The sequence below is a fragment of the Sinohyriopsis cumingii genome, chromosome 13, assembly GCF_028554795.1.
Source record: "Sinohyriopsis cumingii isolate HCF-2022 chromosome 13, ASM2855479v2, whole genome shotgun sequence".
Lineage (NCBI taxonomy): Eukaryota > Metazoa > Mollusca > Bivalvia > Unionida > Unionidae > Sinohyriopsis > Sinohyriopsis cumingii.
In genome coordinates, this window is record NC_142973.1 from 4,891,831 (window position 1) to 4,909,296 (window position 17,466).

Consider the following 17,466-nt stretch of genomic DNA (forward strand, 5'->3'; position numbering starts at 1 on the left):
CTGAATTAGATGCAGAAATCAATTTTGGGATTTTCTTAGGAGGAATTTGTTTTTCTTAAGTTTTCTTTGTGCAAGTGGGGAGGGGAGAGCAATAGGGTCATCAAAAAAACACAAGGATGGTCTGCTGACATGAAACATTTCTATTTTGCATGAAGAGTAAGCAAGATGCAATGCGCATTACATTACTCATATACATTGGGCCTTGTGTACAATGCACACGGCAAATATCATGATGTTATGTAAAGGGGCTGCGATATTGGTCTTCTTCGTCAACCTGGTCCCACGAATGAGTCATATAGTATGCATAGTACCTCTTGATGGCTATCAAACTTCTCATATTGAAAGGTCTGTTATCAGTACTAATTATAGGGAAAAGAATTCCGAAACATTCCTGAAATAATTCTATATATAAGACTTATTTGCTTGTTTATATATTACTTATGTTTCAGTCTTCTTTCACTGCAAGTAGTCCTCTCAATATTAGTCCATCAAAGTTGATATCTTTGGGTGTCAAAAGTCCATTGTTCTTAATAACGGTCCAGAAATAATAAAACGTACCTGCTGTTTGCTACTTATTCTAAATAAACTTTATATGAATGCATAAATATATATATTGAATTTGCTTGTAAGGATAAAAACTATTGTAGTTTTGGTATGTGTTTCCACTAGTGTGTGAGAGAAGGCACATCCAACAAGTTACAGGTGATTTAAATCAAGAAAAAGAAAAATTTAATGAAAATATAAAGTGATCAGGCAAGATATATCAGCAGCTGCATGCCTTGAAAGACGATGTTTTGGATGTTACAACTGTCAATTCTCGGTACTAAACTTAGTATAGCGCAACATGCTTAGTTACGGTGAATGACACATATAGATCTCTCATGTGCTTTTTGTAAAGTGGATTATACAGTGTGTCGATTAGGCCACATATATAAAGCGCTAAGGCAATTGTACAATTAGTTACATACATATTATTGGCAAAGACATGGGGTGCTTTACAAATCTAATACAAGGAAGCAGCTTAATAGTTGTAGTAGAATAGATAGATGTAGGGCATGTACAGAAAGGCACTTCAGCAGAAAATATTCCCTACTGTTCATTTTGGGGATATATCATCATGTCTGGGACTAAAAAATTTGTCATTATTATTATTATTAGCAAAATACATAGAGAATTATGTTTTTATCTTCATCATTAAACACTTATGACCAATATAGGTTCTTCCATCTTTATTAAGAACTACTCTCAAGGTTATTCAAGCTGGACTAGAATCCATTTTATTTACAAATAATCTCCGCAAAAACAGATCATGTTCAATTTCTCCAAAACCTACTTCTCCCTGCCACTACTAAATGGATTATTTATAAGTGTTGGTGCCATTTTATTTCCACGAGACTCCATTTTGCTAAACACTGCATAAAAAGCTGTGGACTAATAGGTATATAATGATTTTATTACACATTATTCTTTTACACACTCAACACTAAATGTTGCAGGATACCTAACTGAAAGAAATGGGACATAACTATTACCAAGAATTTTAGCCAGTTCTTCACAATGAGTACCATCCCCCACCCACCTGTAATGGATTGTGCATTACCAGTAACCCGTAACAACACTACCGATGACAAATAACAACACATTTTGAAATGTTTGTAATTACCTTTAATATGTCCCAAATCTGCTAAGCGAGAACCCGAACTAATAAAAGATGATTGCGATGGTGATTGAAATTCTATAGTAACACTTGAACTGCAAATATTTTCAATATAACCACCTCAAAACTTTTGACAGTTAATTTCATTGTAGCCAATAAAATATTACCTATTCATCGATAATGAACCGAAACATTAAATTCAATGTTTGATTGAATTATGTATCCTTCTTCCCAGCTGAATCACGACCCTGCCAAAAGTAAAAAAATGGCGCCGCGCATGCCATGTAAGTGCATCTATTTTTAGAAACAGGGATTTTCTTAGTAAAACTACACACTTTTGTTTTTTTTACGACAACCCATTGATAGGATTGAAAGTTTAAAGCTTTACTATTTGTGTATGTACATTTTATAGTATTGTCTACTGGTTAGATATAATTTGCTTTGACGTTTTCGATGTATTTTCCACACAAATAATATGATGTCATGAGACGACCTTCACCTTGTACTTATAGCGCATCTACAATTCTTCAACCTGGTATTGTCCAATACGTTTCTGCCCAAAGTTTTAAATCTTTTAAATGTGTTTCTTCAATCACATAATATTTAGATTTTGCACGAATTGTATATACCATGATATATGTGCCAAATAAATTACGAAAACAGCCAGTTTAATGAAGAGGTATCTTGGGCATCCCTATGTCCGTTAATAAAACCCTTCGACAAGCTCACTTGCGGTTTCAGAATTCACGAATAGGCTTAACCGAAGCACGGCTGTTAAAAATGTTCACAAAATATATACATAAAAAATGCTTTCAGTGACTGCTGCAGAAATACGCAATGGTATTTGCATACCGAGTTAGAAAGTTTCGAAGCACAAGTTGATGCGTTTTCATCACTAAATGATAACAAATAATAACTCGTGGAAATCAGGCAGTGATAATAATAATAATAATAATGAGGACTTTGTAGAGCGCCTAATAATAATAATAATAATGAGGACTTTGTAGAGCGCCTAATCTTTAGAAGCAAGTGCTTTCAAACATTAGACAACACCTATAACATAAAAACATATATTATTATAGAAAACAAACCATGACAAAAAAAAAAAAAAAAACATGCTGTAAATATTTAAGGTAGGGAACATTATTAGGTCTTTAAGTTTGTTCTTGCAGTCAAAATAAATGAGTTTTAAGAGCACTTTTAATTGGGATTACTGTGTCTAAGTTCAGTGGGCAATTCATTCCATGTTGCTGGGCCGTGGTATGCAAAAGAACGTCCATATGACTTCGTTTTCGTAGTGGGAATAATGAGTATACGATTATTAGAAGAGGAACGTAAGTATCTTGCCGGTGTGTAAACATGGGTGAGGTTGGATAGGTATGTTGGGCTGGAGTCCGTCAGTGAAATGTAGCAGTGTTTGAGTCTGGATCGAATGGATAGCCAGTGTAGGGTACAGAGCAGCGGGGAGGTGTGCTCTGATCGTGGTACTCTAAGATTGATCCAAGTTGCCGTGTTTTGAAGTTTCTGCAGAAGATATTGAGATGAACCAGATAGAATTGAGTTACAACAGTCCAGTCTTGAAAGTACTAATGAGCATACAAGTTTTAGTGGCATCAACTGAAAGATATTTGTGAATGGAGCTGATGCGTCTCAGCTCAAGATATGCAGCCTTGCATCTGTTCATGACATGTTGGTGCAGTGTGAGAGTACTGTCCAGAGTGACACCTAGGTTTTGTACTGACTGTGAATTTAATGTTGGTGTTACTGATATTTATTGTTTGAAGTAAAGGATGTGAATGAGAAAGTCTTTGTGTTGTGATCAGAATGGCCTCAGTTTTATCATCATTCATCTGTAGCTTGTTATACATCATCCATGATTTCACATCAGAAATGCACCTCTCTACACCTTGGATGGTAGCATCAACTTCAGTTGGGTGATAAACAATACATTGCGGAGGAGAGGGTCATCTTAAACTCTTCAAGCAATACAACATTATGATTTCTTCAAGATGACATTGCCTTGAAGTTTGTGGGGTCTTTTCCATTTTTTAATGGGGAGCAAGGCTATTACGTCCACAGGGGCTCGTATCATTGCTTACAACTGACCTGTCATACATACTCTATATAATAACTACAAGGGAGGACACTTCTATCCTTTTTATGCACAACCCATTTAAGAACAAACGCTGTTATCTCAAGCTACATTTTGCGTAGTGTAATAAATTTGGTACCCATGTTTAGCTCAGGGATTCCACTTTGTATGCATATTCAAAGTTTGGCTTACTATCATACCTTTGAGGAATGCCAGACCATTTTCCCACGCTACTGCTCAACATAGCTGTGATCGCACCGGCTGAATATGCAAGTGAGATCCCGCTGAATGGAATTCTGACCTCTCATTGGTTAAAAGAAAATGACATCCTGCATTTATTTATTACTTATTTTCAGTTGGCCAATGAGAAGGTGGTATTACATTCAGCACTTTGTTCTTGCATATTAAGTGGGCGCCATCACGGCCATGGTATGATATATCTAGATTTTTAAAAATCAGCCAAGTACTCATAGGTTACTGCATTTGGATGGGAAAATATAAGTTTTCGGATGGACACTGCATGACCTGTGAGAGTGCAGAATCTATTAAAAAAAATGAGTTCATAGTTTCCCCATACAAATGCAGGAACCTTTTTATGATACACTCATTTCTTCTTCTACCTAAGGCCTAATTATATATAAAAAAAATACACTACAAGAAACAAAGTGTCTGAATTTATGCTGTATTCCAAAATAAATACACAACTGTTGATTAATCAATATACAGCAATATAAATGAGCATGCAGCAACACCCAGCAAAATTTGAACCTAACCAAGAATTGTTGTTTTGGTCTGGTTCAAACTGCAATTTAGCCATACTGTGAATTACAATAGCTTTTCCAGTTGGTCTGGAATGAATGGATTTGGGGTTTTTGAGTAGTCAATTTTACTAAATTCAGCCAATAATGGACTGGATTTAGCCGTGTCAATTCCACATGAAGTACGTGTAATTTGAGCAGGGAGGGATCGTGTTTCTGTTTTGTGTGTTTGGAATCATAATGTGGGGAAAATATTAACTCTTTCAATTGTAATTCTCAAAAACACGCTATGAAATATGTTCATTTTGAGAGTAGTAAAGAGATTGTTATTGCAGTTGGAATGCAGTTGAAATTGCAGTACGATTAAGAAATGTGTAATCAAACTTTAGAACCAATGACGTAACTCATGTAATTCAGATTTTCAGAACTAAGAAAGTATATTTTGAGGAAATTCAAGTTACATATTTATGCCTGGTCACTTTCATGCTCTTTGTAGGGACACCAGCTATGTTATGACCTGTATAGCATCTACTGGTATTGTTAATCTAAATCCAAAAACATTGTATCAACAAAGTTAATGCGGAAAATTGCAAAAAAGCTAGTGTGACAATTTATTCAGCCAGCGGAAATAAGAATTCTCCATCATCTTGGATTATTGGCTCCAAGGTCCTTACATTTCTACCAAAACCTTCAGTTGCATTTTTTTCTCACGAATTTAGTACTTTCACTGATACAATATTAAATCTCTGATAAATGTCATAGCCCTTGCCCTCAGTATGCTTTTCTATGCTATTTTTATATACCCCTGGAGGCACTGGTCATAGTCTGAACCATTCCATTAACAAAAAGTTACGAACATTTATCCTAAATAACTGTTTAAATGATCAGAAAGATATTTTTAATAATGCATCTCTCACGTTTGTTGTGGGCATTGCAAATATCAAGTTCATTCATTTGCTAGTTCAAAAGTTTCATTTGTGACTCAGTAAACTCATCCATATTGTTCACTTTATCATCTCTACTTTCAACTCGACGAAATGGCTTTAGTTCATCCACAAACAAATATAATACACTAAAACCTAACGTCTACTACATTAGTGTACATGGTTTGTTTAAAAAGTAGTTCCTAATACACTATGCTATTTTGAGGTACACTTGTGGTGCATGTCTGCAATATCAATGTGTTCAGTATCAAAGAATGCTGCACAATTCTGACAATGTAAAGTTTACAGAGAAAAAAAGGAGTATATAATAATTCAGATGTATTCATTTCATTCAAAGAATATTAGTGGTATAAAAATATTGTAACAGTTAAATATCTATGACCTTGATGATTATTCACGATAATTTGTATCCTTACTGATTGGATGGAACCTACAAAATAATCATCAGGAGAAAAAAAACCCAGGATTTGAATTATCAGTATGAATTTTATACAAAATTTAATAACAGAACAAACTTACTCTGAAACAAATTGCACATTACCCTCTCAAGAAATATGATCTAACTTTGGTAAACACACCAATGCCATTTTAGCTTACGCAAAGTTATTGAGCCAAAATGTCTATATCCTTCAGCACCAACATTGCTTCTTTGACCACAAGGTGGTTTTGCCCCTTGCCACTGTTTCAACTTCTGCACTGTTATTTCTTATTGAAAGCCCTAAAGTTCCATGCTACAATTACAAGAAAACCTAGTTTCTCATATTGTAACTTCTTTTTACAAAATATTTTATTTCAGTAAATTCTTGCTTTCCAATCAAATGTGTTTTGAAATGCACACCCTTTTCAATGACGACTGAGCAGTCTCAGGCATTTTTCCAACACTTTGAGTTTACCTCAGATTCAAGCCCTTTTCAAGGAACTACAATTTTTAAAATTTGATCATCTTCACAGCCAAGGTTCTGATGTGATAATCCTTTCTACACCTTGGTGTATCGAGCTGATATTTCCGTGCTTTGGGTCTGTGAATTTCATTGGATGCAGCTGCAAGCCACCACATCCAATCAAAATTAAGTTGTTTAAATTTGAACACTGTTCCTACATGATCAAGACATGAGGAGCATACAACTTTAATGGACTGATAAATAAGCAATTTTCCACTGCCGATCTGTGTTTGCACAAATACCTTTCATTCAAATATACCAGTAACGGCTTCCCTCTTGTACATAGTCTTTCTTTCAATGTTAAACTTACTAGGTATCCTTTTTAGGTCAATTTCCTCTGCCATTATGTCAAATTTCCAAAGTATCCTCTTTAGATCAATGCCCCATTTTCAGCCAGTGTACAATGCACCATGCTATTAGTTGGTTGGCATTACATACAAAGGGAGGCAACTCATGAAATCCAATAGATGTCGCTAGGACAAAGCACCAATATATCTGTTCGATCTGCCAAGGTAAAGATATATGGTTATCATATCGGAACCTTGGCTAGCGAAGATGAAATGATAGCGTATTGCAAACACAAAACCTTGAGATCCCAAACAGTCCTATCAAGATGCAGTCAAATAAATGGCTCTACTACAACATTGTCATAACAATATAGCACTACCATTTCAATCATGCATGGACTATCTAAAACTTGTACTCATGACACTACTGATTTCTGAACACACTGTACAATTGTTATTTTTTATGCCTTCTGGCCTAGACAAATTTGTATAAATGTCTGCTTGCAAACTGGAAATCTTCCGAGTGTGCCCCTTATGCCATGACAATATGGCATCACAATGAATGTTAAAATAAATAATGATGCATTTAATAAATATGAAATACTTTCTTGAAATGGTGTTATATTTTACAAAGAAACAGCTCATTTTCCTTGATCTCTTTTGCACATTAAAAACTCCAGCCAATAATTACAATCAAAGTACTGAGAATACTAATGACTGGATGGTTGAAATCATACCAATGTACAGAAGGAAGATCAGGTGGAAGAATACCCTTCAGCAATGTTGCTACATGTTCCCTTTTACTATGTTAAACAGCCTGTGCTACTCCCAATTATTCTATTCTTTATGTGTCACTGGAAAATTCATAAATATTTTACTGGAGAAATCATCTTGATTTTTCTTTCAAAAGCATTTTCAACTATTCCTTCAAACATTATTATGCAGAACCGCACCCACGGGAGACAACTAGTCATACAATTTTTGCCCAAACTGTAGTTGCCTTCCTGTTCCTAGTTTTAGTTATACAAACTGTAAAATGGAATAGACCCTATGACATAAGCATGGAGGGATTAAAATCCATTTTTGTGCTAATTACCCTAAAGAACACAACATGAAACGTGGATGAGAAGAAAAGAAAGGATTTCAATTGGTAGCCAACAATGCAGAGACAGAGGCAGGTGAACTGCATTATTTACTCTGGAAATGGTGCTAACTAAACAGCAAAAACAGTCCAAACAAAAACATTTGAATTAAGAAAACAATGTCTCCTCGTACCTCTTTATGAACCTAATTAACTGGCACAAACTCTTTGAAAATTCAAATAATTTAGTCTATTTCAATCCTTGAAAATATTTTTCAAATAATTTAACATGTACATTGGTAGTCATCATGATAAATATCTGTTCCACCAAAGTATTGTCTACATTTGTTCACTTGACCCATATACCAAGGATTACCTACAATCCAAGGGTCCTGCCCTGATGCAGCATTCAGCTGACTGAACACACATTGTGACTCCATGGGTTTCTTCAGCTTTCTTTATAAAGTATCTAATAGAAATATACTAGATAATGGACTGTTTGCACATCAGTACCTTTCCTAGCAATGATTGGTTGATTGACCCCCGACAGTACATGAGCACATGTCAAAAAGAGTAATTAAACCCTAATTGCAATATGTCATTCTTCAGCACCTGATTGCATGGCTGGGGATTGTGGCGGTCTATTGGATTTGTGCAGCTTCCAATAGATCAAATGAAGGATTTTCACTGCCACATTCATCTTTATCAGATCTCGTCTTTTTACTTTTTTTGCCTATTCAGTTGAGCAAGTGGTACATTTGCCCTTGATTTATTAATGTCCCATGAGTTCTTTTTCAATTGTAAATATTAGACTTGTGTTCATGAAGCCAAGAGACAATCATCCTCAACAAAATACACCAAGATGGTGATGTATATATCCATTTATTTACATAAGCATTGCTTTCAATTATCTTTTGAGTATCCATTGTGCTTAGAAGGCTGCTTTCTTTGCACAATTTTTGTTTTAAAAACCATCCAGCAGCTAGCCTGCCTGAGATGCGACTTCAAAGGCTGATCAAGTTAACAATAGTCCACGGTCAAAGAAAAGACAATGGCAATCAGATTAGGTAGAGAAATTTCCTTGCCTAATAAAGAGAATGTCAAATATTTACACTGTTACTGGTTTGCAGAAAGACGAACTCTTCCATTAATGGAATATCTGATGTTAAATTTTCTGCATTTATCCAACATGAAACGAACTTAGCTCATGTACATGCTGTGACAGGAGAAAATAGCAAAATCACCCATTTTGTTTTGAGGAAAAAAATCATGAGTATGTAAATCCGTTGTATGTTTTGTACAATGGGCCTAAGACTCCCACAATTTTCCTTGTAACTCCCAAATTTTGTGCCAGAACTCCTCACCTCTCAATTTTCAAAATAAAGGGAAATGCCTGCCATATAAAAGATTTCTGAATTATCTGGTATAAAAGTACATGCCGGTACCCGAGTATGCAATAAACACCCCAGTTAAATATATGCAATTGCCAAACAAAATTCTAGCTGGGAATTTACTCAACCAGGTTTGGAACTAATTGCCTTTTTCAACCAAATTGAGTTATTCTGCAAATGCAGCAGCACATCTACTTATGATACCAGGCCAAGTTTTAACCATCAAGATGCACATAATAGCTTAGTAGCTAGGACCAATTTAGAGACCATTTTAATGATTCTATCAGAGTGTTATCAGTTAAGTACAATCATATGAAATGTACATGATACATCTGAACCCATCCCAGTAGCATTATCATTGTTATAAAATGTGCCACTACAAAACATGAAGCATGTTTGTGGCAGGATCATTACAATGAACAGCTTTTGACTAATGCTTAACATTCAAATTTGCACAATATCAATGCATTAAAAGTACATTTTTATTCAATTTGCATAAAATATGTTATCTATAGCTCTGCCTGCCGTTGGCTTGGACATATCTGGTAAAGAAATTCAGTCAAGAAAGCACGATGTAAATCCTTCAATTGTCCCTTCCCAAATGCAATATAGCCAAAGGTGAGGGAATTCAAAACAAACTAATAACCTAGCAGTTGTCATGGCAACATGGCCACTACAAAGCCTACTTGACAAGTGTGTATTTGATACTATAGCTGTTGGGTCTTTAAAAGAAACATCTTTTCCCTGTATTGTCATGCTTAAGGTAAATCTATTTTAGCAGAATCATTTTGTAATCTGAACAATGTTTAGAGTACTTTTAAAACAAGGCAAAAACCCTTTGAATGCATTCTGAGAAATTGGAATATGGAATGATGCTTGACAGTAACATGAATGCAGGTATATTTTTCTGTTTACATGCGAAAACTATCCTGATACATAATGAAACACAACATGCCTGGTGAAACCAAACTCAAGGTAGATAAGATATATTAGCTCTGGGTTTAGACATATCAAGATTTTTAAGATGTTTGACTGCCGATTTTGCATTTTAAGCACAAAAATATGCATGTGCAGTGTAATTTAATTATACCGTACAATTATATTGTAATGATTGAGAGAAAGAACTGAAAAGCAAAATACTAATCATGCTTTTAAGCAATTCATTTACACATCACAAGAGGATTATACTCCCAACTCAGAGTACTAATACGCATACATGTATTAACTCATTCGGCCCCAGAGGTTTGTGTCGTTTTCACCTGAAATGCATGTAGGAAAGACATTTGGGGCTATTTCTGAACACATCGTAATACATTGGCTTTCAACAGATTTTCCATGAGACTAATGCCTGGTTGTATTAGAAACATTATTTTCCATTGGTTATTTTGTTTGCGCATGAGCAGAAGGGTAAAAGTATTTCTTTTGTTGCGCTTAATGGACCCATCATTTTCGTATGGAGACCACTCTTTATTCCAAATGCCCATCTTATCCTAGTTTTTGCGAAGGTTCACCTGTCTGTGTGCAGTTCAGACCGGTCTGCCTTAGATCTGAGGCCAAAATGTCTTAAAATCTGGACACAAAATCGCATTCCGACCACGAGCGAATTTTGGGTGAAGAAAGAAAAAGGATCCAAAAAATGAGGTTTTTCCCTCTGTATTTTGTAGTACAACATGAACTTCCAGATTATTTGGTATCATTTTAGAGCTACATCTGTCTGCTTGTTTGTAATACCACCCATGTTGGTGTATATTAAATGACCTTGTTGCTGCAGAGCTCGGAAATAGGGTACAGCCTCATCACGCCTACAGGCGGGATTCGGGCTGAATGAGTTAATGGGCACATAAATACGAAAAACACACAAGTACTAATGGGCGCACAAACACAAAAAACCAAGTATTAATGTGCACACAAGTTGTTCTTCTTCTTGTTGTAGGGTTTAACACCATTTTTCAGCACATGATAGGCTATACATGGCGGCCAGTATAAATGGTGAAATGGTGGAGGAATAACCTGGGAAAACCCTGGAAAGAACCATCGACCCACGAGAAGCTACTGGCAAGCTTTCTGACGTACCACATTAGCTGAATCCGAGACTCCAACCCACACAGGCAGAGGTGAGATGGCAGTGATCCATAACGGAGAGCGCTTTAGACCACTCAGGGGCCCGGGCACACAAGTAAAAAAAACCACATTAATGTGCACACAAATTAAAAAAAAAACACAAGTACTAATGGGCACACAAGTACAAATAAGCAAACAGTGCCCCAACATGGAAGTATAATCATTTTTGGAACACAGATTGACAAGTCAATTAAAGTCTTTTAATGAAATGTGTTTGTTGTGAACCACTTTTCAAGGACCAATGAATTTTTTAGCAGTCTTCCAGAACTTTTCAAGACAACTACTCAATTTCAAGACTGCGCAAAACCAATTTTGTACATACCTTTGATCTTCGAGTCCAACATTTTACCAACTAGTGGGTAGAATGATATATAGTATATGAGAAAAGTGGAGGATAAATTCTTAAGCATGTATATCAATCGTAGAAAGAAACTGTTTTTCCCATCCACCCATCTTTCTAATAAGTAAATTTTGTCATATATTTGAAAGGAGTTTTACAAGGACAAAACTGAAAACTTTCATTTTTTTAAAGTACATTTATGCAATAAAACAATCTTTAATACATGTCAGTAGTCAGTCAGGTAACTAAATATGCACAGCCCCTCTTCTTCAAATACTTCAGCAGACTGTAGGTTAGTTAAACAACTAACCAAAAATGTAAAACCCCAAGTTCAGATTAATGCGGAAAAATCACATAACTTTTAGTTTGAATAAAAACCCATGTGTTTTGAATCTCTTGGGATTTTTCTGCATAGCTTTTAACAATTTTAGTTATATCACTATGATGTCTGCATTGTGGCAGTTTATAGTGATGTCGAACACTGCGGTATTATGCTGCAGAAATGTTGCATCATGTCCTAGCCAGTCACAATATTCAATCACTGAGACAGCCGTTAGTACCATTTTTATAAGTCTTTGGTACAACTCGGCCTGGGTCTGAATCCACAACCTCCCACACTGAAGACAGATGCTTTAACTACACATGCCACCAAAATCCCATAAAAGAAATGTCTTTCAATTTACATCAGTTTTTTTGCATGTGATTACAATATGTGGTGAAGCCAACTGCAGCATAAGTAACTTTGTTATAGTACTGCTAAACAAGTGATATAATCTTCAGCATCATGACAGGTTCATCAATACAGCCATCATTCCAGAGACATCAATTCACAACATTCTTTTTTCTTGAAGATATTAGTTTGTAATTTATGAATTCAGTGGATTTATACTTTATTATTATACAGGAATTTCCTTATTAGCCAGAAGCCAGATGATTTACAGAGCTACTTTTACTGTACGCACTGCTACTTAAAAATAAAAAGGCCTACTTTGCCAACTCACTCTCCAACTTTAAATCTAACAGAAGACCCTGTTATGCAATTTTCAACTTAACAAGATCAATAGAAAAAAAGACACATCAAATAGTACAAATGCTGGTGCTTCTAGTAGATGAGGATGTGGAAAGAAGAATATTAATTATTGATGATAGAAATGATGATATTATCATTAATCATAAGCTTCCAGTGATCAATTCCTATATTTCCATTTGGTTACCATGTCAGCTACCAAAGTGAACATGGCTCCTGGTAACGTCACAAATAGACTTCCCAAGACACAATGGGCATAAAAACAAATTTGCACAATTCTAGAATTTCTAAATTATTATAACTGGTTTGGCAACACTTTGAGAATGTTGGACTACAGTATTACTTCATGCTTATTTTCCACTTTGTAATGAAAGGTTGGATAAGAACAAGTGCATCATCAAAACATGCATAAATGCATCTTACCTCAACATCACTGGTTGTGATTAAAAATCAAGGCAAGTCTTGTACTCAAGATGAACTTTTTAACTGATTCCTATATACTTTTGTCATTGTAATTACAGCACAATGTGGCACTGAACAATCTTACTCGAGTTACAGAGTCTTCATCGAAGCCAGTTAAGTTCGATTAGTGTACGTGGTTAATTTGCGACCGGGCTGATTTAGTAGACATGACCCGACCAACTAAATGTGCGTTCGTGCAAGATTTAAACAGGTACCCCACGCTAACACGTTACCAAAATTTAAGTCAGGAAAATTATATTTATATATTCACGAGTGAAGACTATGGTTTACCTAATGGGTCACTAAACGGTTTAAAATATCCAGTCTTCAATGAACATACTAATTATTATCACATATTTGTATTATTTTGACCCATTTTAGCACAAAACTTGCGTTGGTTAGAATTAAAACGGTGCGAGCTTCCGACATTTTCACATTAAAAAAAATATCGAAGTAACAAGGTTCAACGAAACTAAGTAAAGAGCATATGGCTGATTGTGGAAAATTCTTTTCGAAATTGCTTTATTAAACAAAAATGACGGCCTGTCAACAATGACATGGCTTTTCAAGATCAGTTTTGCTTTTGTTGCGCTTTACCAATAAGGAAATCGGCTTCAAAACTTGTTCAACCATTTTTCCAATCACATGCCCTTTTAAATTAACCATATATGTCAACTGCGATCATAAATATGAGCTGAATCAAACTTGCAGGTTGGGGTCAGAAGCAATTTCATGTCAATCAGTGCAACCAATTTCGTGTCCCAGTCAAAACTTAAAATGTTTGAAGCTGTTTATCTCTCGCCAGAGTTATTCTACGTTAGAGTGCAATACTGCATTCGACTTGGAATAGTGCGACGATCAAAACGATGTATAGCACGTGTGCATTACAATTACTATTTTGGAGAAATTTCATGAAGTATATCACAGAATAGGCCGAGAGCTTCCAACCCCCGACATTTCCCTGCAAATTTTATCAGCAAAATAATATTCAGAAAACACTCACCGTCATGTAATGTGCCAATGACCTACGGGGTTTACATTCTGCTAAACAGGGCGTAATTTGACCTTTGACACTGTAACGTCATGGAAAATTTACTCAACAAAAATCTAAAATTACAAGATCTTTGAAGAATTAATTTCCTTATTGATATAACCCGAATATCCAGACTTGATAATTATATTATTATTTACCAAAATTGCCACAGATAAGCCTTCGGAGTTGTCAATTTTTTGCTAAAGCCTACATGTAGCTTATTTTATGACGTCATTTGTCGTACGACTTAAAGGGTTTTATGTTAGATTTGACCGCGCCTCCACATGTACATTCACCGAATGAGATTTCAGAGCTGCGTCGATTGTACACAAAGTAGAATGTGAATACATATTGGTACGTCTCACAATCAACGCTTTGTGTAAGCCTATCAATTATCATGAATTTGATTACGAAAAGAAATATATTAATGCAAACGCAGAAACTGATGACGTATTACTCACGGAAGTAACAACAGGTGCTAGCCGAGCGCAGTGAGAAATACTTCTTTTACAAATGACGTCCACCTCATAAAATACAAAGTTTCAAATCAATGCATTTACTTTCTCCACGTCCCTTCTGACTTACGTAAGAGATTTTCCCGCAAGCTATTATTGCATTCCTTAAATAAATCCAACATTAAAATGTCCTGGCATCGTATTATGATTAAGAACGAGTTAAGCTTTCCATATATTATCGTCTTTTTAGTTTACTTTAAAATATACAAAAAATTAAACAGTAAAAACCAATCAGTTGTAAATAGCTTATCATTTTGACCGCTTTTAAAAATGGCCTATATAGGAACATTTGTCCTCAATATGTACAATAGCATAGACAGGCATTTGAAAGGAGTAGTTAATATGATAGTAGACTTATGATCTCATATGCTGCAACAGTTCTCGACATCAGCTTTGATGGCACTCTGAAATAATCGTGTAATCATTTTTGTGATTTGCTTTTCTCTCAATTACCAACCTACATACAGACATACATTTGCTTCAAAATACTAGAAATGGCAACACAACTTGCATTAATGGCTGTCAAAATGTTTCCCAAACTTGTGGTCCATGGAATAACATCAACCTTGCAATAAATGTACATAATATAACCAGATTTATTCTTAAATGCAGTTTGTTTATTTAGCCATATATGATGTGTACATTTTGTTTGCTAGTACCCAGTGGTCTTGTAATTTTAGCACTTAAAGCTCGGACTTTGAGAGGTGTAGAAGAAAAGCTATATTTATTTTCAAACTTACTTCAGTGAAATGGAGACCCAGGATATAATTTTTCAACAGATGGTTCTGAAATTTGACCATCACCTATTTGAGAGGACTTCATAAGCCACAGTATGATGATGTTCTGGGTTTAATGTAGGGTTGCCATACATCCTCTTTTTACCCATTTAACACCATGTTTAGCACACGATAGGCTAAACATGGCAGCCAGTATAACAGGTGGAGGAAGAACCCGGGAAAACCTGATAAGAGTCACTGATCCACAAAAAGCTACTGGCAAGATTTCTCACATACCCTGTTATGTATATTTAATGTGTGTTTGTTAGCTTTTCATCATGTAAATGTATGACGGTAATTGTATTTTGGACTTGTTGCTGACTAGAGACCTAATGTTGTTTTTATTTTGTAAACAAATAATAGATGGTTAATATTTCTCTAGGGGGGCCCCGAGTGGCTAAGTGGTCTGAAGCGCTCTGTTACAGATTACTGCCATCTCACCTCAGTCTGGGTGGGTTTGAGCCTCGGATTCAGCCAATGTGGGTATGTGAGAAAGCTTGCCAGTAGCTTCTCATGGGTCAGTGGTTCTTTCCGGGGTTTTCCCAGGTTCTTCCTCCACCATTAATACTGGCCATCATGTATAGCCTATCTTGTGCTGAAAAATGTCATTAAACCCTACAACAACAACAACAACAATATTTCTCTAGGAGTGTGGGTTAAATATCAAGATCATTATCAGCAGAAGTTTATTTGGGTCTGGGTTTTGGACATTGGTATTCCCCATAAACATACGTAGCCTACCTGATGTTTACCACATCCTTATTATAATTTTAATAAGAAGTTTTTATTTTGTAAAAAAATACTCATTCTTGCCATAAGATCTTGATGCAAAGTCATTTGTATTGTTGTGTTCAGTTTTACTTTGGGTAGAATTATTTATTCACATTTTTAGTCACTGGAGATACAAAGTGATCTTAAATATTGTCCATGGACAGAAACATTAATTTGTAATTAGAGTGAATTCAATCAAAGATATCTTGGATTATATTATTGTGATGAATTGGAAGGCTGTTAAAAAGCAGTTACCAGCACAAAGTAAAAATCTTACCACAAATGGTAATAAATATAAATTTTGTGAATTTGAGGCCAAGATGCCATAAAAAGTGGGTAACTAAGTTGCTGAAAAAATTTAAACTTCACCTTCTATTTTTTAGATGTAAATTGATAGTGTACTACACATGAAATGGCAAGCTCAATAATAGGTTACAATTCCCTTTTGTTTATATAAATTTGATTAGTAATATATTGTTTATTTTAATTTGATTAGTAGTAGATCTGTTGTGGCCGAGTGGTCTAAAGCGCTCACCGTTAGGGATCACTGCCATCTCACCTCTGTCTGTGTGGGTTCGAGTCGCAGGTTTGGCCTATGTTGGTATGTGAGAAAGCTTGCCAGTAGCTTCTCGTGGGTCGGTGGTTCTTTGCGGGGGTTTCCCGGGTTCTTCCTCCTCCATTAATACTGGCCGCCATGTATAGCCTATCTTGTGCTGAAAAATGGCGTTAAACTCTACAACAACAACAGTAGATCTGTAGTCATCATCTGCTTCAGATTGGACGAAAAATATAATAAGTTTTTTTTCACAAGATTTTCAATGATCCAGTTAACATATTGGTAATGGTTGATACACAAACTGTATCCTTTGAATTGCATACATTTGATGCATCTGAGATTTGTCTGCCAAGGTATGTGGAATGTTCAGGAATGTTAACTGACAGCAAATTTACAATTGACAAAGTCAAGTTTTTTATGACATTTAAAAATTGAAAATGGAATATAGCTTTAAAGACTTTTCATTATTCTAGTTGAACTTAGATCTTTAATTTTGTATGAAACTAACTATCTGTAATAGTGCAATTTGATCATGTGGCAATTTATTCCAGTAACACCTGTAAGTAATACACAGGATTATAAAAATGGAACATAAATTTACATTATATTTGATGAATAAAAAAAGATAAAATTTTTTTTATTATGGACATAACAAAAATGTTACACTAAGAACATAACAATAAAAGCAAGTTATCAATGCAATTTAAAAAGGTA

At 35.3% G+C, this 17,466-nt stretch overlaps 2 protein-coding genes across 7 annotated transcripts in view; one reads left to right on the forward strand and one right to left on the reverse strand.

Moving 5' to 3' along the window:
• The window catches only part of LOC149784877 (uncharacterized), a 72,083-nt gene extending 57,944 nt beyond the window's left edge, over window positions 1–14,139 (reverse strand). For 3 of the 4 annotated variants that reach the window (XM_089978454.1, XM_089978452.1, XM_089978455.1), the window contains exon 1: window positions 14,105–14,139. The gene's annotated coding sequence lies outside the window, so the exon portion shown is untranslated. Of the gene's footprint in view, window positions 1–1,824; window positions 1,908–14,104 lie in introns of those variants that run through there. The other variant, XM_089978453.1, reaches the window with a different exon arrangement.
• Window positions 14,140–14,365: 226 nt separating this feature from the next.
• Window positions 14,366–17,466, forward strand: part of LOC149784878 (peroxisomal leader peptide-processing protease-like) — a 60,241-nt gene continuing 57,140 nt past the window's right edge. The window contains exon 1 of one of the 3 annotated variants that reach the window (XM_089978458.1): window positions 14,366–14,488. The gene's annotated coding sequence lies outside the window, so the exon portion shown is untranslated. Of the gene's footprint in view, window positions 14,514–14,606; window positions 14,720–17,466 lie in introns of those variants that run through there. The other 2 variants (XM_089978460.1, XM_089978459.1) reach the window with 2 other exon arrangements.